We start from the raw sequence: 27,849 nt of genomic DNA on the forward strand, positions 1-27,849 counted from the left end.
CCTTGTGAGCTCTGGATTCAGGAGGGGGCCCTCTGCCCCCAACCTTCTCTCTCCTCCTACTTGACTCCCCAACCTGCATGACCATTCTCTGGGGACTTGAACCAGCACCTGGGAACTATCAGGAACCTCCCCCACTTCTGTCAGCCAGCCTCAGGAGAGCGCCCTCAGGAGTTGCTACACCTCCCCAGGGCCTGAATAGAGGGACTTTTGGGATGTGAACTGAACAACCTTCTGGGGAGAGTCAACGACCCTTTTACTCAACAGAGCAGGAACTCAGTCAGTAGGCTATTTGTGTGGAAGGAAATGAAGTCGCTTCCATGGCAGAAGAGCCCCCGCTGCAGCAACCTTCGTCCCAGAGCTGCTGGCTGACCTTCTGGCCAGGATCCCTCCTACCTCAGCGTGGAAGGCCCGGCCTCGTGGAGAAGTGTAGGTTCTGAAGAAAGACCTGGCACCTGGGTTCTGCTGCTACACTTGCCTTATCTCGTGGCCCTTGTGGCTCTAGCTTTCCCAGAAACCTCAAGGGCTAAGTGCCTGTGCTTGCTCAGAGGCCACACGCCATTCCCCATTTCCAGCCTCAGGCCCTCCCGCTAGCTGCCTCCTCTAGGGACCCCCTCCCCCCCAACACACACACACACACACACACTGGGGATGTGCCTTCTCACAGAAGCTCAACCACTGAGATGATTTAGGGACTGTGCCCAAACTCCTGCATCCCCAGCCTCTCAAGTTTTTGCTCTGATCCCTGGCACCCCCTGGCGCTGTTCCACCTTTGGAACCTTTCCCAGGTGGCAGGAGTGCCTAGCACAGGGCTAGTGACCTAAGTCTGAGCACTGGCGACCCTAGAAATCTGTTACAGAAAAACATTTTATTGAGCAGTAAGGGACCCCACTGGGGACAGAAAGGGCTGGCAATAAAGGAGCATGTGAACCTCGGGGCAAGGTGCTTGCTGCTTGACTCTCCATCCTGTTCTTGCTTCAGGGAGCAGGGCTTCCTGGGCCTCTCTATCCTGCCTCCTGAGGCCCCAGGCAGGAGGCTCTTTGGGAAGCCACAGATTGCTGCTTTCAGTTTCAAAAAGCCCAGCTCCCCCCTGGTTTGTGGTGGTGGCCGCTGACAATGGCTCAGGGCAGGAGCCCATGTGGTAGACTGCTAAGGCTTCTCTGCACCCTGTATCTGCTCCTGCATCCTCCTCGGCTCGCAGAGTGCAGACTTCACTTTCTTCAGCTCACAAAGGGGCCCGTGATGACTGAGCAGAGGAATGCCAGGTTTTCTTCCAGGCCAGCTTCCGCCCTGGGATGTTCAGGGCAGACTCTCATTTCAAACCTCACTTTCTGAGGCTCCTGGCTTATGGCCATTGAGTGTGCAAGGAGGCTCCTGGCTTATGGCCATTGAGTGTGCAAGGAGGCTCCTGGCTGAGGAAGGCTCAGACAGAACGACGCAGGTTCTAATCTGTGGTAGTGGGCAGTGGGGGGGGGGCGGGAGGGGTCACTGCAGGAAGAGGCATTCGCTGCCTTAGGCAGTTAAACCATTGCCCTGTCTTCAGAATGGTTCAGCCAGCAAGATTCTGTGGAGTCCACCTCCTGGCATCATGCTACAATCGCCGGATTTTGGGTCTGGAGCAACCGAGATCTTCGTCTGACTCTTCCGGAGTGTGCTTTCTCTCGGGAGCACATCTGGGGACTGGCTTCTTGGCTTCCACCTTTGCTGGCGTGGCCAAAGGAGCATCCCCGTAGGCCCGGTAGCCACCAACCAGGCAGTATGTCTCCCCATGCCAGCCCAACTGCGTTTCTCCACACCCTCAGTTGAGGATATGGTAGTGACCAGGTGTAGGAGGAGAAACGGGAGCCATAGCTGCTGCAAAGAAAAGCAGAGCTGATCAGTCACTTCTGCTGTACACAGTCTCCTGCCAGAATTTCCCTCTCTCATGTCTCTCCCAGTTTCTGGCTGAAGACCTTTAATCTACTTGACATCCAAAACACAGACTTGGCTCATAACCTCTATGAGTCCCTAGAGAAGGGACACTGGCTACAAAAGCAATTCCTAGAGCCTACAGTTGCATCAGGTGAGGTAGTCTCTTCACCGTTGCCAGGGAAAACAGTAGAACCCGAAAGAAATTGCAATCATGATCCTCTCCACCTCTCCCTTCCACAACAGAGAAAACATTTCTTGCAGTGTGTCACTTCTGAGGCTTTAATGGAAACGTCTTTCAAGTTTTGGAAAAAGATAATCTAATATAAATTGGTTAAGGACCCCTCCCACTTTGGCAACCCGTCTTGGGCCCCATTTATACTGCCCGTTACAACCACACTGAACTCTAGCCCTCTGATACTTTTATCTAGATTAGAACAAGGCCAAATACTGAGGCAGAGTGATCAGGAGACTCAGAACCGGGTTCTGGGTACCAAGTGTAGGCTCACATCCACCCAGCCTCCTGGGACACCATCTGCTCAGCCCTCCAGTCTCACTAGCACTTCATCACCCCCCTTGGTTCTTCCGGTCTTCCCATGAATATGGCACCACCCTCTCCCCTAGTACTCAGCAGCTCAGTATGGGATGTATCTGAGGGGACCGATATAGATGTGTACATGACAGCACAGAGGTGCCTGGGTTTGAAGGTGCGGTTCAAGAGTGGCCCTCTTCCTCAAACTGCTCCATTTACCATCTGCCAACAAAAATGCGCTTGTCTTTTGCTAAGAGGCCAATCAGGAAAAGGTCTGAATGGAAGCATCCTGTAGCCCAAAGCGGAAGGCTACATTTATAAAGTTCAGAAGCTTCCTGCACAGTACTTCAGGGATGACCTTTCACTTGTCCTCAGCAGTGAGCACTGTGGGACCCTGAAGGTGTCCCAGGTCACTGGTATTACTTACAGCTGGGAAAGTGCTGAGGTTTACGTAGTGGGCAAGCCCCACAGGAACATGTGGCAGCCAGGTGAGGTTGTGTGTACACCATGCCTCTTCTACAGATGCCCGGTCTCGGTGTACCTGCTGCACTGCCCAGCCAGGGAACAGAGCACAGGTTTGAGTAAATATAGACGATCCGGTCAGACATTCTCTCTCAGACAACCAAAGAGATTGGTATCTGGTGGAGAACTGGTAGGGAAGTTTCTCTGAGGGCAGCACATTTCCATAGTTATGCTGCCATGGAAACTGTGAGAAGGCCTGTGAGGTCATCACTACCCAGTGAGGTCATAATAAGGAACCTGTGACTTGCGGGTCAGGCTTCAGGAGGAGGGGCAGTTTTGTGGAGGAGAGCAGGGTGGAGGCAGAGGTACTCTGCCTGGTCCCTCACACCTGGGCTTCCCCACCCATGCCCTAGTCTAGTAGACACCCCACGTGGGGCGTGCAGGTGGGCTGGTACAGCCCCAGGGGCCCCAGGAGGGCAAGAGAGACCCACATTCTGAAATTGGCTTGAGAGGCAAGATTAACGTTAAGAGACAGCTAGGTTGTATGGCACTGACCCTAAGAAGCAGAGAATTGTGTGGACTGGGGAATCAGGGAAGGCTCCTTGGCAGTGGGCCTGAAGGACAAGTGAGATTTGGACCCATGGGGAAGAGAGAGAAGACATTCCAGTTTGGAAGAATAAAAGGAAAGACACACTCTTCTCGACCTTGTCCTGCCCCAAATATAAATTCATAGAACCCTCACATTTTTACACCTGAGGGCTTAGAAAAACCAAGATGTTAAGGAGCCTACCCAGTGTTACACAGGTAATGGAGAGGGGTTCTGCTCAATGGTTACGTTCATGTCGGGGCTCCGGATTTACAGCTGATAGGAATGTGAGGACAAGCTCATGTCGTTTCAAACATTTCCAAGTGATACTGAGAGAGATGTTAAAGGTGCAAAATGAGGGTGCTGAATGACCTCACAAAGTGGGAATGGTGGGCCCATTTTAATATGAAATTCAAAACAAATTCATGACAAAAGGACATAATACAAAATGACAACATAATCATTACACTCCCCTCTCCCCTAGAAGTAAAAATCATTATAATCCTCTCTCTCTCCACCATGAAAGGATAAGATAAAGGCTCAGCAGCAGCCCCCGTGAAAAACATGGTCAACACTGTGAAGAGGTGTTAGTAAGACGACTTGGTCCGACTCAGAGAAGGAAAGAGACAACTCTGCCCTTAGCCTGATCAGGCCCACAGGAAGGAACCACACTTGGGGCAGCCTTTGATAGTGTGGTAATGAGAGAGAACCTTCTTTAGGAGGGGACTCCCTGTTGCCGACCTTGAAAAAGCAAAGATGGGACCTTCGTTTACTAGGGCTGTTGCAGAGGGGATGTGCCCAGGAGGTAGAGACTGCTTGGACTACCCTTTTAGAGGTTGGGCCACCCTGGTCGAGAACCACAGCACCTTCTATCCCTAAACTGCTTGAATCTGGGTGCCCGTTAGGACAGACGAAGTCAGGCCTCATTGGAGCAGACTGCCTTTGGGAGTGGTAGAAGGTAAATGTGAAGGGGAATGCTTGCTCTGGCGGAGGTTTGTCACGGCAGGTGGGCCAGCATGAGACCATTTAGAATCTCCAAGGCTCCAGAGATTACATGGCTGGGAGCATCCCTCTGATGTGGTGTGGGGACTCCTACCTTAACAGGACCTGGCTGGGCATCTGGGGGAGGCAGAATAAACGGTTTATTAACTTAAGAGAACAAGAGAATCACCTGGGGGGTTCCACAAAACCACTTAAAAAGCCTTGTACCTGGATTCTTGAGCCAACCCTCAGAAAACTTATCTAGATCTGGAGTAGGGCTCAGGAAGCTGCACTTTTAATAAGCTTCCTGGGCAGTCCCACCACAGTGGTCCATGGATAGAGCGACCAAATTATTGTGTATTCTCGGTTGCTTTTGGGAGTCAAAGTGGGCAATATTAAAAACTGCAGCAGGCATATGTATAAACAGGGAATATTCAAGGCAAGCAGAGGTGTATAGTTATTCTATGCATGAATCAGATTTGAGAAAAGCTAGCCTGGTGGTTAAAGAACACAACCCTTAGGACAGACAGACCAGATTCTTTCCTACTTACTTGGGTGATTTTGACCAAGTTCTTTTATCCTTCTGACTGTTTCTTCATATGGAATAGAGCTATGACTGTACATTTAGCACAATATTCTCTCTCGGCAAAGGTTGCTCTGGGTCCATTTGTGTTCTCTGCAACTTAACCCTTTCCAGTGCGCAAGCATTTTTAAGTTGTTTGGTGAAGTATTACATTTGACTTTCAACAGTTCATTACTTTGGGCAAAGCTCATATAATGCTGCAGAGACTAGAACCTATGCAGAGATAGTGAGAGGATGTTATAAGCTTATTCTGCCGGTTTATAAAAAAGTTTAACCTTTTCTCCTCTTCCTCCACCTGCCACCAAGAGATGAGAAAGAAGGCAGAGCCTGGAAATGCACACCAAGCAATACTTCGGTGTCAGTTTGCCTTTTATTCCTCTGCCAGTACTTCCCAGAGAGATTTCACCAAAAGTGCCTAAGCTTGCCATCGCCATTGTTGTGAAGAAAGTTTCTCTCTATTGCTAGTCACATCCCCTTTTCCTTCTCCTGGGGGCTTAATGGATGTTTGGGGGCAGGAAACAAAATTTAAACTAAAACATCAATTGAAAGAGCCTTCGTCCTAAGTGTGGTAGTTTGGAGTGTGCATCTTCTCAGAGTCTACTGAATTCTGCCCCAGTGGAAACTGTTATTAAGGGGCACCCATAGAAACATCGCTTATTGTTAGAAACCACGACATAATACAGAGCCAAGATCGACATTATTCTTCACGTGAAAGACTATAGAGAGCCAAGCTCAGTAGTTCACCCTCAAGTGCTGGCCAGCAACTAACCTTTTGAAGCCAGACTGCAGCCCGGGTCTTCAGAAGGTGACTAGGCAGCCCAGAGCACCCTACTGACAAGTGTGCTCACCCGTCCAGCACAGAGGGAAAGGTCCCTGTTACGGCAAGCCTGCTGCAATAAGGTTTGCTGGTGCAAAGGCTCTCTCACTGAGGACCCCAGTCCTGGAAGGCTTCTCCGGCGAGCTGCCAGTTCAATCTTCTGAGCCAGGCTCACGTCCCAGGGATGGGTCACAAAGCTGACGACGGTGCCTGGCACCTCGCCCCCCACCCGGCCCACCCTCCCTGCTCTGTGGATGTAGTCTTGCAGGGTGAGAGGGAAATCATAATCGATGACTAGCTCCACCTGGGTGCTGTCCAGGCCCCGAGAGGCGATGTCTGTGCAGAGAAGAATGTCTCGGGAGCCCTTCTGGAAGGACTGGAAGATGCCTGCTCTCATTGAGGCTGGCATCTGTCCCTGCAGTCTTAAGTGTTGGATTTTGTGGTCATCCAGAATATATACCCCAGCCAGTTCACAGTGCTGGAGCAATTACAGAACACCAGAACAGTTCCTGTGGGGCCAATCCTATATGCTCTGTCATGCTGCCTGAGGATCTGCACCAACCCAGTCACCTTCTCTGTTCCCTTCGGCCTCATGAATATCTGTCTGACATGAGGCATGATGCAGTGGAGCTTGTCACTGGTAACGGTGGTTAGAGAGTCTAAGCTGGCAACTTTACTCAGCAGCTGGCCTCCACCTTCGGGAAATGTGGCCCCCACCAGCACTAACTGAGCTTTGGGATTGAAGGGGTCTTTTAAGTCAGCTGGGCCTTCTGCTATATGGCTCCCCTCCAAGATGTAATCCACCAGTTCCAGGAAGCTTTCATCCAACAGCGTGTCTGCATCATCCAACACCAAGAAGGAGAGCGGCTCCAGGCTGATCAGTTGAGTTTTCAGGGCCTTCCACAGAGCCCCCGGAGTGGCCACCAGAATATCTGCTGGAGGTTGTTTGGACAGTTGCAGCCTGATCCTCCTCATGCCATGTACTCTCCCTAACTCCCGCACCTGGAGGTCCAAGGAGCTGCCCAAGGGCTGGGCCACGGCCCGCAACAGTTCGGCTAATTTTCGAGAAGGCACAAGAACCAGGCCTCGAGGAGCAGGGATACGACAGGGGTCCAGGCTTGGCAGGCCCAAGAGCCGTTGAAGGAGAGGTAGCATGTAGCTGACAGTTTTGCCACTGCCGGTTTCTGCGGCGCAGAGGATGTGGCGGCCGCGAAGAAGTGGGGGAATGGTACTCGACCGCACGGTTGTGGGCCGAACAACTTCGGGAGCAGCCTCCTGTAGCGCGCTCAGAACGCGGAGCTCCAGACCCAGTTCGGTTCAGCTGCCGTTGGGCGAGAGGTTCCGCAGCGCTGGAGTCTCATATTGCACGCGCTCGATGGAGAAATGGTCCGCGTGGGCGCACCGATTCCTCCAGCCGCACGAAGCGAGTGGCGCGGGCTCCCAAGGGCCCAGCGTGAGGTGTGCCGCTGGTTCAACTCCGGTCGCCGCGCTGACATCAGCAGCGGCCCCGGTCGCTCCAGCACCGGCCGCGAAGGGCTCCGCTGCCCGCTCTGCCGCTCTTCCTGCCGCCGCTGTAGAGCCCGCGGGATGCATACCACGGGCAGGGGCTCGCTGGGACCGCGGACCGTCAGGTCCCGGCGAGGCGCCAGAAGCAACTGAACCGCGAGCGACCACAGCCCCACCCGCCGTGCCAGAGCCATACTCCCCTTGCTGCGGGAGAGGCGCACGACAGTGACGTCACGGGCGCGCCAAGGCCTCGCGGACGGTGGCCGGCGCGGCTCAGTAAGGCCCGCGGAATCGGCTAACTGTGTGGAAGGAGCGGGATCTGTAGAGCTCAGCAGCGGCGAGGTCTGTAGGTCCGAACAGGGGATGGTGACTCCAGACCCCGGCCAACCTTGGGGAAGGGTGCGCGACGGAGGCAGGACCGGGGTCCGGCGATACGCGGCGATGGGGCCCTGGCATTACGAACCAGGAGGGCGGAGGGCTTCTGGCGATCCGATGTCCGATCCCTGCCGTGCTCTTTCGTCGCCCTCACAGCTCCTGTCATGGCTCGGTCAGTTGGGGTCTCCCCCTGTGACTTATGAGGGTGCGGCGATGTTCTCCCAGATGTGGTCCCCGTGTAAGGTCTTTGAATACAAGTATTTATTGAGAGTCTGAGTGAATGGTCAGGCCTGGGAGCCGAGACCAGGAGTCCGGAGTCGTAGGTCCAGGCTCACCCTTCCCTTAGAGCTCCCCAGAGAGCTGAGGGCCCCGAGGGCAAGCTGATGGCTTTCAGCGTATCTTCTCTAAAGTCAAGAGAACTCATCTCTTGGTGCTTTTCCCCTTTCTTTTCAGCTGAGGTTCATTCTCCCCTCCCTTGTCACCCTTAACAACTTCTCATCCTGAACCCACTGCTTTCTTGGGTAGTTCACCTCCACCGGCTTTCCAGTCAGATACCTCAATTCCGTAAATAGCAGCGAGGAGGGTCCTGCTACAGGTTTGTGGCCTGTCTCACAAAGCCACGGTCAGGCAGAATATTTTACTTGAATTCAGTTGTTCAGGTTGCCGAAAAGCCTTACACTACTGGTACTTCCTGAACGGATCCCGAAAACGGGTGTCCGATCACTTCTGTAATTTCCAGGGCCTGGGGTAGGAGATAAGGTAAACGTGGATTAACCACCTGGGAGGTTCTTAACATCTGGAGAAAGAGTTTTACTTTCATCAGATACCGTTACAGAGATAAATACTACTAAATTTCAAATAGCATTTTGATACACGATAGACTTTCTGGAGAGTTACCTGTTAAGCCAGCAGAGAAGAGAGGTTTGAGTACTTATGGGTGAACAGAGTCACCCATGTATAGTCAGTCACCCATTGGATAGAGCAATGGCTCTTGAGTGAGGGTGAGTTTGCCCTCACCCTTCCTCCAGGATGTTTGACAATGGCTGGAGACATTTTTCTTTGTCACATCCGGGGTGTGGGAGGGTGGTGGTGCTGCAGGCATCTAGTGGGTAGAGGCCAGGATGCTACTGCATATCGTACAAGGCATAGGACAGCCCTCCCCACCACCCCAAAAGAATTATCTGGCCCAAAATGTCAATAGCATGCTATGGAGAAACCTTGGATAGAGGCTGAGGACCGAAGAGAGGCTGAGGTTCTCACATGTACTCTCACATGAGGTTGTCAGTCACATTTGCCAGACCCTTGTGTGGCCCTGCCCCTTTCCCAGAATGTGTAGCAGGCACACTGATGCCATTGCTTGTCATGTCCTTGGGATGAGAAAACCGTGGGGGCTCCTCAGAGTCATAAACACAGGAAGGAGTGATTTAGGAGGGTGACGTGGGAGAAGAGAGCTTTAGGAAGAACAAAATTGTCCTCATGTGTTTGAGAAATGTGCCAGATGGAAAAGCGATGAGGTGTGCCATGGGGTGTACCATTGCAGAAGGCAGACTGGGACTGATGCGTGACAGGGAGTCAGATTCTGAATTTGATATAGACTGCTGTAGCAACTAGAAATGCCTAGATCTGTCTAGAGAGTGCTGGGTTTTCTGTCACTGCAAAGTTCATGTATAGGCTGATGACCACAGATTGGTGATATGATAGAGGGGAGTTGATATAAAGGATGCTCTAAGATATTGTGATTCTACACTACTTTTACGATTCTTTCCCAGAACTCGGAGCTCTTCGTTCGTTAGCTGAAGAGCTCCTTGGATGTCTGCTCTGACATGTTTCATCCATTTACATGTGCCACTCATCTTTCAGGTACAAAACAAAGAATCGCTTTGCACAAAGCCAGAAGGGATACACTGAAAGAATGATCAGAAAAGAATAATACATAGGTAAGCATTTACATTGACTTTCTCCAAGTATTTGAGACAGGGTAGCTGGTTAGTGGCTGCTTTCTTGTGCTCGAGTCCTTACAACGTGATCACCTCAGAATGTCATAGGGATTGGAGCCTGTCTGAGCCTGTCTGTCTCTGCCCTTGGCCCCTAGTTTCTTCTTGTCATTGCTTTAGGTACTGTGTAAGGCCCTTCTCTTTTCCTCCCGCTCACAGCAGACATTGAGTAACCTCTGGTTGTGACTGAGATGCATATTTCACAGTATAGTACTTTAGAAATGAGAAAGGTTTACTTATTGTGGAAACAAATGTAGGCCCCTGGGAGTGTTAGTGTCACTTGGTAATGATTTTCCCAGGGCTGCCATGGTAACTGACGTTGCCTGGTTAACACCTAAGTTTTGAAAAGAATTCTTCCTTGGATCTCAGGTGATAGTGGTACATTCCTTCCTTCATTTATTCATTCAGTATATATTTTCTGCGCACCATGTATGTGCCAGGTACTTTTCATATGGACAGTGAATGAAACAGACAAAATTCCTGCCCTAGTGAACTGTATATTCTGATTTAATTGGCTTGGGGTGAGGCCTGGCCATTGGTAGTTTTAAAAATCTCTCCACATGATTCTAATGTACAACTAGGTTTGAGAATCACAGTTATAAGTGAAGCACTTTGGGAATTGCAAAGGCATTGCAGAAATAAAAAGTGGCTGGCTATTCGTACTCCTTCGCTATTCCTGCATTCTCCTGCCTGCATCAGGACTGTTGTACAAGTGCCGATCATTTTCTTTTCAGCCCTTTTCGCTGTTTGCCTAGACCCTTTATCCCTCTTTCTAACCTAACACCTTACCTCCTTCTGGTCTTTCAACCTCCAGTCCCTCATCTGTTTGGGATTTATCCTACACTTGCTGGGAAGCCATTGCAGGGTATAAACAGAGAAGTGGTGTTAGCAGAGATGCCTTTTTCAGACACCATACTGGCTATTGTAAGAGAATGGATAGGAGCGGGCAGGAGAAGATTTGGGGAGACTCATTATGAGACTGGCTTTGTGCACAGTGGTGGCCTTGGAGATGGAGTAAAGCAGGCAGGTTAGTGATGGTTAGTGGAAGGTTAGTGATGGCTTGGAGGCGAATAGGAGTAAGTGATGAATTGGATGTGGGGAATGTGGGTTAAGGATGTGTAATTGGGTAAAGGGAGGCACTACTTACTGAAATGGGAAAAATTTTCTCCCCATATATTGGCCTGATAAACACCTTCTCACCCTTCAGACCTTGAAGCAGAGATTCTTTCTTTTTTTATTTTAATATATTTTATTTTATTTCATTTTTATTTGGGCTGCGATGCCAGCTTGCAGGATCTTAGTTCCCCAACCAGGGATTGAACCCAGGCCCCCTGAACTGGAGGCACAGGGTCCTAACCACTGGACCACCGGGGAATTCCCAGCAGAGATTTTTTCTTTGTTTTTTTTAAATATAAGTTTTAATTAATTAATTAATTAATTTTTGGTCGCGTTGGGTCTTTGTTGCCGCGCCTGGGCTTTCTGTCGTTGCGGCGAGCAGGGGCTACTCTTCGCTGCGGTGCACGGGCTTCTCACTGCAGTGGCTTCTCTTGTTGCGGAACACGGGCTCTATGTGCACGGGTTTCAGAAGTTGTGGCGCATGGGCTCAGTAGTGGTGGCTCGCGGACTTAGTTGCTCCGAGGCATGTGGGATCTTCCCGGAGCAGGGAGCAAACCCGTGTCCCCTGCATTGGCAGGCGGATTCTTGTGGGGGGGGGTTAATATATTGGTTGGAGTATAATTGCTTTACAATGGTGTGTTAGTTTCTGCTGTATAACAAAGTGAATCAGCTCTATGCATACGTATATCCCCATATCCCCTCCCTCTTGCATCTCCCTCCCACCCTCCTGATCCCACCCCTCTAGGTGGTCGCAAGGCACTGAACTGGTCTCCCTTTGCGACGCCGCTGCTTCCCACTAGCTATCTATTTTACATTTGGTAGTGTATATATGTCCATGCCACTCTCTCACTTCGTCCCAGCTTACCCTTCCCCCTCCCTGTGGCCTCACGTCCATTCTCTACATCTGCGTCGTTACTCCTGTCCTGCCCCTAGGTTCATCAGAACCATCTTATTTTTTTTAGATTCCATATATATGTGTTAGCATATGGTATTTGTTTTTCTCTTTCTGACTTACTTCACTCTGTATGACAGAGTCTAGGTCTATCCACCTCACTACAAGTAACTCAATTCCGTTTCTTTTTATGGCTGAGTAATATTCCATTGTATATATGTGCCACATCTTCTTCATCTATTCGTCTGTCGATGGACACTTAGGTTGCTTTCATGTCCTGGCTATTGTAAATAGTGCTGGCAGGCGGATTCTGAACCGCTGTGCCACCAGGGAAGTCCACAGAGATTATTTTTTAAGGGAGACCCTCCTCAACCCCCATCAGTCTCTTCCCTGCTGAGCTAGACTCCCACAGCCTTATGTAAGTGCTCCGTCATAGCACCATGCACACTTTTATTTTCACACATATTTGTAAGTTCCCTTTCTATAACCCTCTGTTCTATTGAACCTTACCCTCCTGCCTCATCTTTTTGTCTCTAGTGCCTAGCAGTGCTTGGCATATCTTAGGGATTCAGTAAGTGTCTGTTGAATAAATAATTGGAGACAGAGGACAAGGCTTAGGAGGGGAGATCAAGGCTTTGTTTTCTACATGTGGAGTAGGAGATGCCCTTAACACATCCGAGTGGGGATGTGTTTTGAGCAGTTGGTGTGAGGTTGGGATGCCTTTGGAAATGATCATGGCCAATATTTTAAACCATGGGAGTGAATAAATTTGTGAGGGAGGATGTGTGAAATTAGCAGGGAAGAGGGCCCACGACTGAGGAGCAGCCTCAACATGTGAGGGCAGGAGGTGAAACCAGCAAAAGAGACCGAAAAGCAGGGGTAGAGAGAAAAACTGGGAGAGTGTGCGGTCGACGAACCCAGGGAGGAGAGAGATCAAGCAAGAGGGGAGGCTCCACCATGCCATGTGCTGCTAGGAGAACAAGATTGAGGACGGGTCAGTGTCTCATAGACTGAGCCACTTCGAGGTAATTGGTGACTTTAATCAGAGCAGTTTTGGGAGAGTGGCAGAGGGGGAGGGCATGCCGGAGTGGGCTGAGCAGTACAAAGGTAGTACCTCTGAGAAGAGCATCCTTGGCAAGCTTTGTGATTTTTAGAGGGGACCGTGTTTGCTTAGAATAAATAAATTAACAGTTATCTCTGGGCCGTGGGATTTTGATTTTCTTCGTTTTACTCCTGTTGCTCTACCTTCAAAATATTTTCAGAATGTGACCACTTCTCACCACCTCCCCTACTATCTCTCCATCCGGAGCCACCATCATCTCTGACATCGGTGGCAGAAGAGCCTTCTGATGATCTGCCAGTGTCTACCGTGGCCCCCACAGTCTGTTTTTCATACAGCAGTCACCGTGATCATGGGGAATGTGATCAGTCATGCCACCCCTCTCCTTAAAACCCTTCACTGGCTCCTACCGTGAAGCGCTAACACAGCCCGCAGAGCGTCCGACAAGGCCATTCGGGGTCCGACCACTGTGTCCTACCTGCTCACTGCTCTCCATCCATTGTGTATCTGACTTCCGTTACCCTCTTCTCCTTTCCGTGCTGCAACCACAGTGGCCTCCGTCCTGTTCTTCTAACACACCAGACAAGCTCCTGCCCCAGGGTCTTTGCACTGGCCCTTTCCTCTCCTGTGTACTCTTCCACTAGATACCAACTTGGCTAACTCAAATCTCTGCTCAGATGTCACCTGCTCATTGAAGTTTATCTGGGCTCCTCTATTTAAAATTTTAACCTATGGGGATGAGGTGGGGTGGAAATGGGTGAGGGTGGTCAGAGGATACCAACTTCCAGTTACAAGACAAATACGTTCTGGGATGTAATGTGCAGCATGGCAACTATGGTTAACAATACTGTATTGTATCTTTTTTCTTTTTTCATTTCATTTATTTATTTGTTTCTTTATTTTTGGCTGTGTTGGGTCTTCGTTGCTGCACGTGGGCTTTCTCTAGTTGCGGTGAGCGGGGGCTCCTCCTCGTTACGGTGCGCAGGCTTCTCATTGTGGTGGCTTCTCTTGTTGCGGAGCACCGGCTCTAGGTGCGTGGGCTTCAGTAGTTGCGGCACGTGAGCTCAGTCGTTGCGGCACGTGGCCTCAGTAGTTGTGGCGCATGGGCTGTAGAGCGCAGGCTCAGTAGTTGTGGCGCACGGGCATAGTTGCTCCTCGGCATGTTGGATCTTCCCGGAGCAGGGCTCGAACCCGTGTCCCCGGCATCGGCAGGTGGATTCTTAACCACTGCGCCCCCAGGGAAGCCCTACCTCTCATTATTAACTCAATGTATTAACTCAGTTTTGGCTATAATTAGTGCAGTTTCTATTATCATTAATGTACTGGCGGAAGATCTGGTGGTTGTCTAAGTAGCCTGAACTGACTAGAGAGAAAGTCCCTGAGGCACAGGGGAGGAGGTGTGCCCACATCCAGAGCAGTCTAGCCATTGGAGGTCCATGGCTCATTAAGTAGCCTGAGATTCTGGTCTGTGTCCAAATAGGTACAAAGATCATTTGTGATCTAGGCATGTTCTCTTCTTGGGCACCTGAACCAGAATTCCCTGAAAGATCCCCAGGTGGTACTCAGTGGCTCAGGATGTGGAAGGAGGTGAGCTACACAGAGGGAACCGAGTAAGGTCCACCCTCCTGCAGCCAGAGCCACCCACTGTCTTCTTCCAGTGCTGAGGCAAGCCACCTGGGTTTCCTCAGGCCACTGCCAACAGGTCTTCCTTTAGTATCCGGTGTCTAAACTGCAGGGTCCCCCACCAAACCCCAGTATTGGGAGCCTGCACCACAGACCCCACCACGGAGATGGACACTCATGTTGATTCCATTTCTAAAACATTTATTTTCAGGAAATGTTTGTGCTCGTATGCAAGGAAACTTTGTGGGGTATCTGTGGCTGCCAAAGTGACATCTGGCAGGATTAACTGGATCACCAGAACCAAACAGTGAGGACTGGGAAAGCGGCAATAACTGTGAGGCCTGGGCCCATGTGGGGGCAAGATTTTGAGAATGACCACTTAGGTGACAACATGGGATTCCCACGAACCGCAGCTCTGGTTAGTTTCTGGTCTGGAGCCAGATCCTCTCTCTGATGCAGACGTGGGAGGACGGAGCGGCAAGAGCTGCCCAGCTGCTCGTCTGGGAACTCCTCCTCCAAGCGACTCTGTCCCTCGTCCTCCTCCCGTACCTGGAGGCGGCAGTCAGCGGGCAGCACCTCTCACAGCACCCCCGCGGACACCTGCTCAGACCACCTGCTCAGAGCTACTCTTCTGCCCAGCCCAGCACACCTGTTCCACCTGTTCCACCTGCCTGAAGACCCGCCGCCCCTTTCCTCGAAGCACACCCCAGAGCTCTTCCTCACTCCAGCCACGCCCCAGCAACTCCTCTATCAGTACCGGGTATATGGACACGTCCTCCAGCCCCTGTGGGAACCTGTGTGGCTGCCAGCCAGCCAGCTCTTGGGCCCCAGACCTGTTCCCTGGTCCTGAGTCAGAACCAAAGCCCTATGTGTCCAGGGTCCACTGAACCCCAGCCTTGGTCAGATATGGAAAATGGAGACTTGGAGAGAGTAAATGATTCACTCCTGCTCTTCATCCTTCAGAGGAAGACCCCAAAAGCGCCTCGACTATTCATCAAAAGTCATTGAGTTGTACTGTTAAGATCTATGCCTTTCACTGAATGCACTTTTTGCCTCCATTTATAAAGAGAAGAAAAGCTTTTTAAGAACTGGGTTGAGCCCCCTGCATGCACAGACCCAACCGCAGGCAGAGAAGATGGTCAGCCCAGACCTTGCTAAGAGTCTTCTCAGAGGCCATGGGTCTGGTCTGCTGGCACTGGATGGGCGCAGATGCTGGGCAGTTGATCTCTGTGTGGTGTTTTAGACAAATATGATGACCTAGAGTAGGGTCAAACAGACAGGAGAGCCCAGGAAGCAGACCCTGGGAGAGGGGAGATACCATTTGGGCCAGCACACCTGAGGCTATGGTCAAGGCCATGAGGACCACAGTGTGGTGGGCACAGTGGCTGTGAAAGCCCCACTGCTGCCTAGCCAGCCCGAGACAAGCCATGGGGAAGCACCCACCGGCCAGCCCCGTCATAATCTCCGCCGATCCCGATGAACTTGCATCCAATGACTGCCCTGATGTGGTCGAAGTGATCTGAAGAATGGAGAGTCAGCAGTGTGGGGCTTCCAGGGCAGGGGTGGGGTGATGACTGACCTCTGTTAATTCCCCTTTTTGCAGCCTGTAGGCCAAACAGGCCAGTTCCTTCATGGCCTGGCACCGAGAGTACCAACTAGAGGGCCCTGAGGTTTGATCTGAAGTGATCCCAGCTGGCTCTAGAACTGGACTTCAGATTTGGAGTGGACCCCAGAGCCCCCTGTTTGGGTCATTTCCCACCCAAGATTCACCCTGCCTCCCAGTCTCCTTGAGAACCTGTGGGGGCTCCTTTCCCCGGGTGTGGAGGATGAGAGAGCAACAAGAGTACAACTGGTGAAGACCCCAGAGACCTAAGGAGCTGTCCAGTCCCTTGGCCAGAGGTAGGGGCAGTGTGCTTTAGGAGTCCCTGCAGAGGCACAGATGGGCAACACCCGGGCTCTGTGTCTGACAGCCTCCCTGATACCCATCATTATCACAGTTTTGATTCCATGGCTCCAGTTCCACATGGCACCAAGGTGCTGTGTACCATCCATTATTGGGTTTTGGGGAGCTGTACCTAATTGCCAACAGGTGGGTCAAACCACTGGGGCTCTTCTGAAGTCCTCCCCAAATTTGGACCCAGCTTCAGCTCCAAATCAGAGTTTTCAGAGAGCCCAGGGCGAGGCTCACCTGCCCCAGTAGACACGTTGGCTAACGGGTTGCACTGCAGCACCCGCACGGACAAGGACAGCATCACGATGCCACCGTTCATCTTCTGCAGGGGCGGACCGGTGGACAGTCAGCTTGGCCCCCAGCACAGCCACCTGCCTGTTCACTCTCTCGGCCCCTGTGAGAAAGGTGTTCAGCCCTGGCCTTGAGGTCAGAGTCGTCTCCTCTCTGGGTTTGTGTGAATGGAGGAGCCGCAGCCCGGGTCTGGGTGGTGTCTTGGCCCTGGGTTTCTGGGTTTGGAGTAGTATCTTACCACCTAGACCCCCACCTAGGGCTCAAGAGTTCAGGGACTGTGGACCGTGGGTTTTGGGGGCAGAAGATATTTAACCTGGGGTTTGAGGAAATTGAGGGAGAAGAGGCTCAGGTTCAAGGGCTCCTGGTTTGAACCTCTTGCTTTAGGGATTAGGGCCAGGGCAGTCTCTCACGAGAAGCTGCAGGATATCATCAGGAACATTCCAAGTGTTCTTGCACACACCCCGGGCCGCTGAGTGGGAGAAGATGACAGGTGCCTGTGACACTTCTAGGGCTTGCCATGCCACAGCATCCGAGACATGGGACAAGTCCACCATCATGCCCAGGCGGTTCATTTCTGCCACCGCCTTCTACAGGAACAGGATGGGGAGAGGGCATCAGGGCTGCATTTATCTTGTGTGCATTTATCTGTAGGGAACAGGCGGGGCTGTACATTCATGTGGGGCAGGGTATGGAACCCGGGTACTTACCTTGCCAAGCCAGTGAGCCAACTGACATTGCTGTAGAAGGGGTGGATACCCTTTGCTGTGCTCTGTGCTCTGCAGGATGGCCAGGAGGCAGTCTGACTGGTGGCCATGACTTTGCTACAAGAGCCTAGAAAGAGGTTCTTTCGAACTGTCTACACCTGCAACTCCCTGGTGCAAGAGGAGGGACCCAAACTGGGCTGTGCCTGGCAGTAGGAGGGCCCTTCTGGGGACTCAGTCTTGACTATATTCAAGAAAAAAATGCATACGCCCTTTTTGGTCAACTGCATCATTGCCGAAGTTCTGTCTCTTTTCACTTGCTTTAAAGGCCACTCCAATCTACCTCTTAAAAACTGTTTCCTACAATTCTGCCTTGCTTTCAAATCCTCTTCGTTGCCTTCCCTCAATATATTTTTGGACGATAGTTGTCCTTTATAACTGTACAGGTTTTTGAATTGCAGTGCCCCTGAGCTCCATCTTTCAACTCGCTTTTTTGTGAGCTGGCTGCAAAACTGCAGGATTGCTTCAGACCCTATTCTGATTCCGGGGGGCAGGCTGAGCCTTTGGTTAATTCTTATTCTTGATTGGAAATTAGAGTGACATGTGCCTGTCCAAACACCTAGAGCTGGTCTCTCATTGGTTCCCCCTCTCCCCGTTCATCCTCTGGACAATTTGCAAACTGTACGAAACAGGAGGTTAAAGGTGCTGATTCTCCAAGTGGGGAGATTGATAGTAAAGCGGCTGGAATGGCAAACCCGAGCACCAGGAGATGAAAAATAACGTGCATTTTAGAAACCTTTCCCGATCACTGGGTGTACCATCCTCTGGGTTTCCCATGCATGTTTTAGCTGTCGGAAGATTCCCTTGAACCTGGAGATTTGGGACCCATGGAATGGGTAGCACACAGTATTACTTTAAAGGGTCTGCATTTGCTCACCCAACCTCACCAATCCTGTCGGACCCAAGAGTGTCCAGCCTTATGTCTCTTCCAGCTGTGGGTCTAGATGTGGTCAATCCAGGTTGCATCACAGCTCCTGAACGAATTTTGTAAGAATTTCTCTTTCACTATCTTTTTTTTCTTTTTTCTTTTTGTAATTTATATTTATAATGGGGTTTAGCTGATTTTCAATGCTGTGTTTATGCCACTTTACACCCACTTGATTCACTTACAGAGAGATATCAATAAATACTTTTTAAGATTCTTACTACGCGGATATATTCTTCTGTGGTGAATAGGGTGTGTTGAGTCCTGTTCACTGAGCAGTGAGTAGGTCTTGTCTATTACATATTTGGTTGATGGAACGGTATCTGTGCTAATTTCAAACTCTTGTTTTATGCATCACCCCACCTCATCTTTCCCCGTAAGCAGCCATAGTGTGTTTTCTAAATGTGTGACTCTGTTCTGTTTTGTACAGTTCATGTGTAGAGATTTTTACATTCCATCTATAAGTGATATAAGTTTCGTTACCTGTGTGACTTATTTCTCTTAGTATCATCGTACCTAAATCACTCATTATGCTGCTACAGGCCTTAGGACATTGATTTCGAGTGATATTCCATTGTACATAAGTACCACAACTTGTTTACCCATTTTTTTGTTTCCTGGGATATTTAAGGTGTACCCGAGTCGAGGTCCTTGTAAACCGAGCAGCCCTAAACTTTGGGGTGCCTGTGTCCTGTCGATTTATGGTTTTCCGAATATACACGCCCATGAGTGGAAGTGCCCTATGCACTGTAGCTCTGATTTTTAGATGTTTTAGGAAACACCATACACTTCTCCAGAGTGGCTGTTGGCATTTTACATCCCGCCCATCAGTGTAACAAGGCTCCCTTTTCTCCATGGCTTGTCCTGCATTTCTGGTTTTTACACTTTTCCAGGATGGCCCTTTTGACAGATGCGAGTGAGACTTCTTTGTAGTGCTGATTTGCATTGCCCACTTGCTTGGTTGGCCAAAAAGGGCGTATGCGTTTTTTACTAAATATATTCAGGAAAAACTCATAGGCCCTTTTTGACTAATTGCACCATTGTCTAAGTTCTGCCGCTTTTCATGTGCTTTAAAGGCGACTCCAAACTATCTCTTGAAAACTGTTTCCTGCAATTCTGCCTTGCTCTCAAATCCTTTTCGTTGCCTTACCTCAATATATTTTTGGAAGATTGTTATCATTTATAACCCTGCAGGTTTGTCAATTGCAGGGCCCCTGAGCTCCATTTTTTAAGTCCCTTTTTTGGGCACTGGCCACAAAACCCCAGGATTGCTTCAGGCCCTACTCTTGTTCCGGGGTGTAGGCTGAGACTTTAGTTAGTTCTTCTTCCTGCTTGGAAATTAGAGTGACATGTGTCTGTCCAAACACCTAGGGCTGGTCTCTCATTGGTTCCCCCTCTTCCCGTTCATCCTCCGGACAAATTTCTAACTGTTCGAAACAGGAGGTTAAAGCTGCTGATTCTGCAAGTGGGGAGCTTGTTAGAAAAGAGGCTGGAGGGGTGAACCCGACTACCAGGAGAGGAGATGAGGTGCCTTTTCCAAACTCTTCCGGGTCAAAACGGTGTACCATCCTCTGGGTGTCAGGCATGTTTTAGCTGTAGGTAGAGTCCCTTTCATGTAAGGAGGACACCAGGGATTTTTCCAAATCAGTGTCTCCCCGAACCCCAAACTGGGAAATTTTTAAGCTATGGGTACACGTATGTCCATTAAGGGCCTTAGGCAGTAGTCAGAGTCCGAGCTTAGTTGATTGAAATCTTCAGGGTGAGAAGCGCTCACCATCGGCCTCCCTTAGGTTACATTTTATCTGTCATTGATACGTGATGTAGATATAGATATGTATTCTTTTTCAGATGATTTCCCCTTATAGGTTATTACAGAATATTGAATGTTGTTCCCTGTGTTATACAGAAGTTCCTTGTTGATGATCTGTTTTATACATAGCAGTGTGTATGTGTTAATCCCAAACTGTTAATTTATCCCTCCTCCCGCGTTTTCCGTTTGGTAATACGGTATAAGGTTTTATACTTCTCGGAAATGGGGGAGCTGAAAGAGAGGTCTCATTTTCAGTGGAAAAGCATTCAAAACAAGATTGAAGCTTCAGCCAAGATTATTAGATGTCCATCCTTGGAAAGATATCACGTCATTTCTCTAATATTGACCTGACAAATAAGACAAACCCCTCTACTGAACTTGCTTATAATAAAGTGATGGAAATATCAAATGGAAGTCTTAGAAACATCTTATTTTACCCGAGCCTTATACACTGCTCTATGTTAATTACAGTTTGGCTCACACATCTGTTCATTGAAGTTACAATGTTCTCAATTTCTGTTACTGATCCTCCAGAGCGGACCCCAACAAGGGTCCCCCTGCCCAGTGTCGTTGGAGCCAAAAGAACGAGACTGAGTTTGGTTCAGAAGCAAAGGAACACTTTATATTTTGATCAGAGAATGGAGAGGTGAGAGCATGCGCTCCCCCACGGGCTGTGGGCTGGGCTGCTTTGTAGGGATCCCGGCAGCGGGAGGGAGGGGGCGGAGCTCTCGAGGGCCCGGTTGGCTGGAGCTCAGGCTCTATGTCGCGGAGTCTGCAGGGGCCCTGCGAGCTGAGGTGTTGGCCCAGCCATTCTGCACTAGGAAATCGGGTCTGAAGTGCCGGGTGTGGGACCTCTGCATGCGGAACCCTAGGAGCAAGTGAAATTGGACAAAGCACAAAGGAAAAAAAGGTTAGACTTTATTTTATTGCCCAGATTCTAATTTTATCTCCCAGGAATTTTGAATGGGCTTTGCCGGAGACAAACACCTCCTCTGCTTTTTGTCCCGTTCCTCATTCTTGGGGTGCTGAGGGTGCAGACCCCTCTTCTGTAAGTGCTTCGTGCTGAGTTGGGAGTCCTCATACCCGGGGGGAGGGGCAGGACTTCTCCCCAGCAGCCTCCAGGTGAGGTCGATTGTCCGCAGGCCTCCCGCCTCACTGCTCGTCCGCCTGAGCACCAGCAGTGGGAGTGTTATAGATTGTAATGACCTCTAAGGGTCCAGGAAAGAGATGCACAGAGACGCTGGGGGGGGGGGCAGGTTTCACCCCGCCCCACAGTTGTTCGGCCACCTTAGGCTGACGGTTTCTGCCAGCCTAGATGCTCTGGCCAGTAGTCTGCGCTTTCTTCAATTAGGTCCCTCAATTAACGTACAAACAGCACCAGGTGTCGGAGCCCTGCCTGCTCAACTCCCAGACAGTCCAGGGCCGGTGGTGATCCAGGACCATGACGGCCACTGAGTCAACGGCCTTTTGAAGTAGCCAGGAGTCCAGCCGGACTCATTGGCCGCCGTCACCGCGGTGTCTGTAGGCTTTTCTATGGTGACAGCGTGATATACGGTTCCCCCGCCAAGCTTATTAGCTCCCCTCTGGGTGCAGTAAGTCCTGCAAGCAGTAGTCTGCTCTTCCGGGGCACACTCTTGTTTTCTGAGAGAAACTCCAGGTCAAGTGATGGTCACATGAGTCGTCACTGGGGCCCGTTGCCCCCGGTTGTCTCTCTGGAGGTTGAAGTTGGAGGGCCTCCTCTCTCGAGGTCTGTGTGTCCACCGAGCGACCCCTGCAACTTCAGGGCATGGTGGGTGGTTAGGATCACCACGTGGGGTCCTTTTCCCTTGGGAGGGAGCTGGCCTTGCAGGCTGCTGATTTCCAGGTTTTTAGATACCCCCAGTATCCTGGCCGGATGGGGCGGCGGGCCAAGCCCTTGGTGCCGTAGTTTCTCCTACCTGGAGGGCATTCTTTCGTTGTTCCATTTCAAGTGATCCCAGTTTTTGCACTAATACTAAAAGGGCGATTCACCTTCGACCGGGAATGTAAAGGTCAAAGGGTTCAGCTAAATTAGGGAGTTCCAGGGCAAGGGTCTGAATTGACTGCTCTTTCCATTCTTGAAAGGCTGCTTCTGGATTCTATTCAAAAGGATCATCATCTTTTCCTGTCAGTGTTTCATATAGAGGCCCAGCTATTAGACTGTAGTTAGGGATCCAGATGCAGCAAACCCCGGCCTCCCCAGGAACCCCTAAGCTGTCTTCTAGTTTTAGAAGGGGTAAGGCTGCAAATGGCTTCTTCCCTTTCCTGGGATGGGCTTCTCCGACCTTCTGTGAGAATGAAGCCCAGGCAGGTCACCTTAGCCTGTGATATTTGAGCCTTTTTCTTGGACACCTTCTATCCTTTATTGGCTAGGTAGTTCAGAGGCCTCCTTAGTAGGGCTGGTGATCAGAATGTCGTCTGCATATTGAAGGAGGGTTCCCTTCTCCAGAGGTAGAACTTTTAGGTCTTTAGCTAACGTTTCCCCAAAGATGGTGTGGGAATTTTTGAACCCTTGGGGCAGGACGGCCCAGCAGTATTGATTTTGTTGTATGTTGTGTCCTGCCACTCACAAGCCAAAATTTCTTGTGACTCTGGGACTAATGGAATACAGAAGAAGGCATCATTGAAGTCTAATACAGAATACCATGTCCTGGTGGATGGTAGAATGACCAGCAGGGTGTAGGAATTAGGAGCTACTGGATGTATATCCTCGGTGGATTCATTGACTGTCCTGAAGTCCTTTACCAGGTCACCAGCAGCCCACGGGGCTCTCGTGGTCAGGCCCCTCCCAGAACACGGAGCTCCCCTGGGCAGGTACCCAGCAGCCCACGGGGCCCTCGTGGTCAAGCCACTCCCAGGATAGGGAGCTCACCTGGGCAGGTACCCAGCAGCCCACGGGGCTCTCGTGGTCAGGCCCCTCCCTTGATACGGAGCCCCCCTGGGCAGTTACCCCGGCAGGGCTGGGCACACAGGAACCATTCACATAGACGTCACTGCAGAGCACCCCCAGCTCACCTGTTGGTCAGAGCTGACCCAGAGCACCTCAGAGCAGGACTTTACCTAACAAGCAGTACCTCCTACAGGTCTGTGACCCTGGGCTTCACTCTGTGCGGCCTCCCTCCGCCTGGTCTTCCAGAGGCTTCCACTGCAGCCGGGGCACCAGGCCTCTGTCTGCACCCACCACTCCTCCTCTCCCTGACTCTTGGGTTCCTCTCATTAGGAGAGGGTCTTTTCGAAGTTGTCTCCCACTCATGGGCCAGATAAAATGATTAGAAAACAAGCTAGGGCTGCAGCCCCTTGTCTATCCTGACTCTCAGGAGCCCACACCTGTTCTTTGGACCTGGCCGGTGCAGCAAGGCCCATTTCCTGCAACCGTGAGCCCCTGAGGGGCGAGGATTGGCTGACCTGGGCAGGCTGACCCTGCCGGCTAGCCCTCCCCAGGTGTGCCTGGGTTGAGGTCAATATAAACATCCCTCCAGGCAGCAAGAGCCCCTGCAGCTGTGCCTGACGCCATATTCTCTGCCCCGTCAGCAGTGTCGGGGCTGGGCTGGTGGGAGGGAGGGAGGGCCCACGGCTTTGTGGGTGGCCCAGTGTGAGTGGGGTTCTTCTGGACTTTCCGCAGGAGTTTCCAGGCTGCCACCTGCTAAAGAAGAGGATGTGTTACCCGTACCTGTCGCTGGAATTTCTCCCCGGGCAGAGGTAGGAAGGGAAAAAGCAGTGGGGGCCGGGACAGGAGGGGTACCTCAGGCAGGGAAGTGGAAAGCTTCCAGAAGAGCGCCCAGGGCCAGGACCGTCCTGGCTGGCCTGCAGGCACCAAGTCGGCCTGCCCGCTGTCGCTGGTGTGGCTCCACGGCCCTTCCTCTAGGCTTTCAAGTCCTTGCCCACATTCAGGTGTTTTACCTGGGAAGGGTGGGAACAGTTCAGCAGCACCTGTCCTGGGGCTCAGCTCAAGTTTACTCACAGACGCCTCGGCGCGGTCCCCCAGCTTTGCAATGAGGACGCTCCTTGCGGGGGAGCTGCTGGCTGCATGGGAGACTATTCCCCACCTCTGACCAACTTCAGAATTGTTTACCACTGGAGCAAGTGCCCTGATAGGGTTATCCTCTGTATGACTGGTAGGTTCTGTTTTTTTTTTTTTTTTTCCTTTTTTGGTTCAAGGTAGGTTTTATTCCTCTTTTTGTATTTATAGATACAAGCATGGAAATAATCCATTCATATAAATACGTCTATGTGAACGAAAGAACATTTTTTCTGTTTTATTTTTTTAATATTATTTATTTTTTTAACTTTGAATTTTATTTTATTTTTTTATACAGCAGGTTCTTATTGGTTATCTGTTTTATACATATAAGTGTGTATATGTCAATCCCAGTCTCCCAATTCATCCCACCACCACCACCCTGCCAGTTTCCCCCCTTGGTGTCCATACATTTGTTCTCTACATTTGTGTCTCTATTTCTGCCTTGCAAACCAGTTCATCTGTACCACTTTTCTAGGTTACAGATGTATGCATTAATATACGATATTTGTTTTTCTCCTTCTGACTTACTTCACTCTGTATGACAGTCTCTAGATCTATCCACGTCTCTACAAATGACCCAATTTCATTCCTTTTTATGGCTGAGTAATATTCCATTTATATATGTACCACATCTTTATCCATTCGTCTTTCTGTGGGCATTTTGGTTGCTTTCATGACCTGGCTATTGTAAATCGTGCTGCAATGAACATTGTGGTGAATGTGTCTTTTTGAATTATGGTTTTCTCTGGGTATATGCCCATTAGTGGGATTGCTGGATCATACGGTAATTCTATTTTTAGTTTTCTAAGGAACCTCCATACTGTTCTCCAAGGTGACTGTATCAGTTTACATTCTCACAAATAGTGCAAGAGGGTTCCCTTTTCTCCACACTGTCTCCAGCATTTGTTGTTTGTAGATTTTCTGATGATGCCCATTCTAACTGGTGTGAGGTGATACCTCACTGTAGTTTTGGTTTATATTTCTCTAATAATTAGTGATGTGGATGGGGCAGCTTTTCATGTGCTTCTTGGCTATCTGTATGTCTTCTTGGGACAAATGTCTATTTAGGTCATCTGCACATTTTTGGACTGGATTGTTTGTTTTTTTACTGTTGAGCTGCATGAGCTGTTTATATATATTGGAGATTAATCCTTTGTCTGTTGATTCGTTTGCAAATATTTTCTCCCATTCTGAGGGTTGTCTTCTCGTCTTGTTTGTAGTTTCTTTTGCTTTGCAAAAGCTTTCCGGTTTCATCTGGTCCCATTTGTTTATTTTTGTTTTTTATTCCATTACTCTAGGAGGTGGATCAAAAAAGATCTTGCTGTGGTTTATGTCAAAGAGTATTCTTCCTATGTTTTCCTCTAAGAGTTTTATAGTGTCTGGTCTTACATTTCGGTCTCTAATGCATTTTCAGTTTATTTTTGTGTATGGTGTTAGGGAGTGTTCTAATTTCATTCTTTTACATGTAGCTGTCCATTTTTCCCAGCACCACTTATTGAAGAGACTGTCTTTTCTCCATTGTATATCCTTGCCTCCTTTGTCATAGATTAGTGGACCATAGGTGTGTAGGTTTATTTCTGGGCTTTCTTTATTTTTTTTCTTTTACACTTTTATTGGAGTATAATTGCTTTACAATTGTGTGTTAGTTTCTGCTGTATAAAAAAGTGAATCAGCTATACGTATACATATAACACCATATTTCCTCCTTCTTGCACCTCCCTCTCATCCCCTTATCCCACCCCTCTAGGTGGTCACAAAGCACCGAGCTGATCTCCCTGTGCTATGTGGCTGCTTCCCAGTAGCTATCAATTTTACATTTGGTAGTGTATATATATTCATGCCACTCTTTCACTTTGTCCCAGCTTTCCCTTCCCCCTCCCTGTGTCATCAAGTGCTTTCTCTACGTCTGTGTCCTTCATCCTTTCCTGCCCCTAGTTTCTTCATAAAGTTTTTTTTTTTAGATTGCATATATGTGTGTTAGCATACGGTATTTGCTTTTCTCTTTCTGACTTACTTCACTCTGTAGGACAGACTCTAGATCCATCCACCTCACTACAAATAACTCAATTTCCTTTCTTTTTATGGCTGAGTAATATTCCATTGTATATGTGTGCCACATCTTCTTTATCCATTCATCTGTCGATGGACACTTAGGTTGCTTCCATGTCCTGGGTATTGTAAATAGAGCTACAGTGCACATTGTGGTACATGACTCTTTTTGAATTATGGTTTTCTCAGGATAAATGCCCAGTAGTGGGATTGCTGGGTCCTATGGTAGTTCTACTTTTAGTTTCTAAGGAACCTCCATACCATTCTCCCTAGTGGCTATATCAATTTACATTCCCACCAGCAGTGCAAGAGGGTTCCCTTTTCTCCAATAAATGCCTCTCCAGCATTTATGGTTTGTAGATTTTTTGATGATGGCCATTCTGACTGGTGTGAGGTGATACCTCACTGTAGTTTTTATTTGCATTTCTCTAATGATTAGTGATGTTCAGCATCCTTTCATGTGTTTGTTGGCAACCTGTATACCTTCTTTGGAGAAATGTCTATATAGGTCTCCTGCCCATTTTTGGATTGGGTTTTTTGTTTTTGTGCTATTGAGCTACAGGAGTTGCTTGTAAATTTTGGACATTAATACTTAGTCATTTGCTTCATTTGAAAAAATTTTCTACCATTCTGAGGGTTGCCTTTTCGTCTTTTTTATGCTTTCCCTTGCTGTGCAAAAGATTTTAAGTTTCATTAGGTCCCATTTTTTAATTTTTGTTTTTATTTCCGTTTCTCTAGGAGGTGGGTCAAAAAGGATCTTGCTGTGATTGATGTCATAGATTGTTCTGCTTATGTTTTCCTATAAGGTTTTACAGTGTCTGGTCTTACATTTAGGTCTCTAATCCATTTGGAGTTTATTTTTGTGTATGGTGCTAGGGAGTGTTCTAATTTCATTCTTTTACATGTAGCTGTCCAGTTTTCCCAGCACCACTTATTGAAGACACTGTCTTTTCTCCATTGTATATCCTTGCCTCCTTTGTCATAGATTAGTTAACCATAGGTACGTGGGTTTACCTCTGGGCTTTCTGTCCTGTTCTATTGATCTGTATTTCTGTTTTTGTGCCAGTACCATATTTTCTTGATTACTTTAGCTTTGTAGTGTAGTCTGAAGTCAGGAAGTCTGATTCCTCCAGCTCTTTTTTTTCCCCTCAAGACTGCTTTGGCTATCTGGGGTCTTTTGTGTCTCCCTACAAATTTTAAGATTTTTTGTTATAGTTCTGTAGAAAATGCCACCGGTAATTTGATAGGGATTGCATTGAATCTGTAATTTGCTTTGGGTAGTGTAGTCATTTTCACAATATTGATTCTTCTAATCCAGGAACATTGTATATGTCTCCATCTGTTTATATCATATTTGATTTCTTTCACCAGTGTCTTATAGTTTTCTGAGTACAGGTCTTTTACTTCCTTGGATAGGTTTATTCCTATGTATTTTATTTTTTTGTTGCAATGGTAATGGGATTTTTTCCTTAATTTCTCTTTCTGATCTTTCATTGTTAGTGTAAAGGAATGAAAGAGATTTCTGTGCATTAATTGTGTATCCTGCAACTTTACCAAATTCATTGATTAGCTCTAGTAGTTTTCTGGTGGC

General features: G+C 49.2%; 1 long non-coding RNA gene and 1 pseudogene across 4 annotated transcripts in view; one reads left to right on the forward strand and one right to left on the reverse strand.

The window, feature by feature from the left end:
* Positions 1-953: 953 nt before the first annotated feature.
* Positions 954-7,566, reverse strand: LOC309792602 (putative ATP-dependent RNA helicase DDX28; annotated as a pseudogene). The gene is made up of 2 exons (XR_014296222.1): positions 5,819-7,566; positions 954-1,851 (listed from the first exon to the last, which is right to left on the reverse strand). The product of XR_014296222.1 is annotated as a putative ATP-dependent RNA helicase DDX28 (transcript).
* A 98-nt stretch (positions 7,567-7,664) lies between these two features.
* The window catches only part of LOC309792531, a 40,285-nt gene continuing 20,100 nt past the window's right edge, over positions 7,665-27,849 (forward strand). For all 3 annotated transcript variants that reach the window (XR_014291723.1, XR_014291724.1, XR_014291725.1), the window contains exons 1-4: positions 7,665-7,714; positions 9,608-9,684; positions 20,705-20,816; positions 23,811-23,887. This is a non-coding gene — a long non-coding RNA (uncharacterized lncRNA). The remainder of the gene's footprint in view (positions 7,715-9,607; positions 9,685-20,704; positions 20,817-23,810; positions 23,888-27,849) is intronic.

This window comes from Mesoplodon mirus (assembly GCF_964341445.2).
Source record: "Mesoplodon mirus genome assembly, chromosome: 17".
Lineage (NCBI taxonomy): Eukaryota > Metazoa > Chordata > Mammalia > Artiodactyla > Ziphiidae > Mesoplodon > Mesoplodon mirus.